Source organism: Esox lucius, chromosome 2 (assembly GCF_011004845.1).
Source record: "Esox lucius isolate fEsoLuc1 chromosome 2, fEsoLuc1.pri, whole genome shotgun sequence".
NCBI lineage: Eukaryota > Metazoa > Chordata > Actinopteri > Esociformes > Esocidae > Esox > Esox lucius.
This window is the reverse complement of record NC_047570.1, coordinates 33,591,554-33,593,270: the sequence shown is the minus strand read 5'-3', so window position 1 is coordinate 33,593,270 and position 1,717 is coordinate 33,591,554.

Genomic DNA, 1,717 nt, shown 5'->3' with positions numbered 1-1,717 from the left:
TGGAGGTCATTGATTGAATTCTGTTTTCTCAGTTTGGATTTTGAATGTAGTTTTTGCGATGTCTAGAGTACATTTAAGCCATACTAGGGAATAATTGTGGCCTTGAGTGGCCCGAAGACTGTTTTAGCTGCATTGGGCAGTGCATTGTGGGCTTCTACCGTTGTCATGTAGTCATCTAAGTGAAACTATCAACTTTATTGGCAGAACCCTCCGGACGAGGTGTCATGTTCAAAATGGCCAAAAGGAGGGATAAACCCCATCTGAAGAATGAAATCAACTTCCTGAAGGCACTGTGTCTTGACAATCTCTTATTCTCTATGAATCCTTCTGAAATGCGACTGGGGAAACAGTGTGTTGGGGGGGGGGGGCTTGAAACTGCGTTCTCAATTGCATGACGCCAACAGCTTGGTCTTTGAAATTCCTCTGAAGGACAGCTCTACACCAGGGGCTTGCCTCAAAACACTGCTTGCGTTGAAAGCCTTTTGAGTTGCCATCCATTGTCTGCTATCAGCACACTAACTTTGTCCACAACACTTAACTGACTACATGCAGAGAAAATAGCTTCGCTCGGTTGGGCCAGACTTCTGTTTTGTCATGATTTCATTGTTGTTCCAAACTGCTGCCTTTATGGCTTTGCAATCCTATTCCAAATTAATTACAAGTTTAAACCGGACGTTGGCAGTATTTCACACTGTTTTTGCATTGAGGAATGTGACCTGGTTTCATCAGCACTAGTGGGCTGCCTTTGATTGTTTTATTTACTAATTGGTGTTTAAATCCGGTTGGCTTTTTACTGTGGCGAAAATCTGAATGGTGCTGTGTAAACGAGGTCGTACAGGTACAGCTTGACGCTGTGCAGGTGTGCCCCTCACAGGACAAATCCTACCTGGTGGGAGCTGGACCAGGTTCATTTGCATCCATCCTTTCAAAAGGTTAGGTGGAGAAGATAATGTGCTCCCCTCTTCACAAAACATTTATGTAATCTGCAATAAAAGTTGCTTGCACACGCAGCGCAATTCTTATCCAATAATTATTTTGACCAATCGTGTATCTCGCATCTTTTCTGAGCAAAGAGAACAAAGAGAAAAGATGCTCCAATAGTGTTGCTTGCTAACAGGAGCTGTTAATGGGGAGTGTATATGCCATTGGATTAGACCATAGGCATGGTGCTAAAGCCAAAGGCACCAGTAGCAATGATTATATGCAACAAACAAGATTCCTTTCAGGGCAGGCAGTCGACAACGTTCCCCACCTCCACTCTAGATAAAATACATGTTATGAATTACACAATTGGTAGTATTAAGCTCCCCTCAAATTGCAAAACGGAAGACACAGCTGGCCATATCAGGGGAAGGCTTCGAACGAATAATTAGGATAGGATCAGTGGCTGCGTTTGCACAAGCTGCCTTGTTCAGATCTTTTGACAATAATGTGGGCAGAGGATCACTATATGCCTGTATACACAGCGTAACACACTCAAAGGGTAACAAATGTTTTGTCAACGCACACTGTTCAACCATGACCAATGTACCTGTTGAGGTTATTAGGGTTAAACATGGCTCCATGCGCAAATCTGCAAAGAAAATTGTTTTGTCTGCAAGCGCTGGAAATAGCGCTAGCACGAAATGGCCTGCTATTTTTAGCAGCCTTTGAGGCAACATGTGAGTTGCGGAGTGCTTGGCACTCATGCAGGACTGTTATATATGCTGTCGCCCCC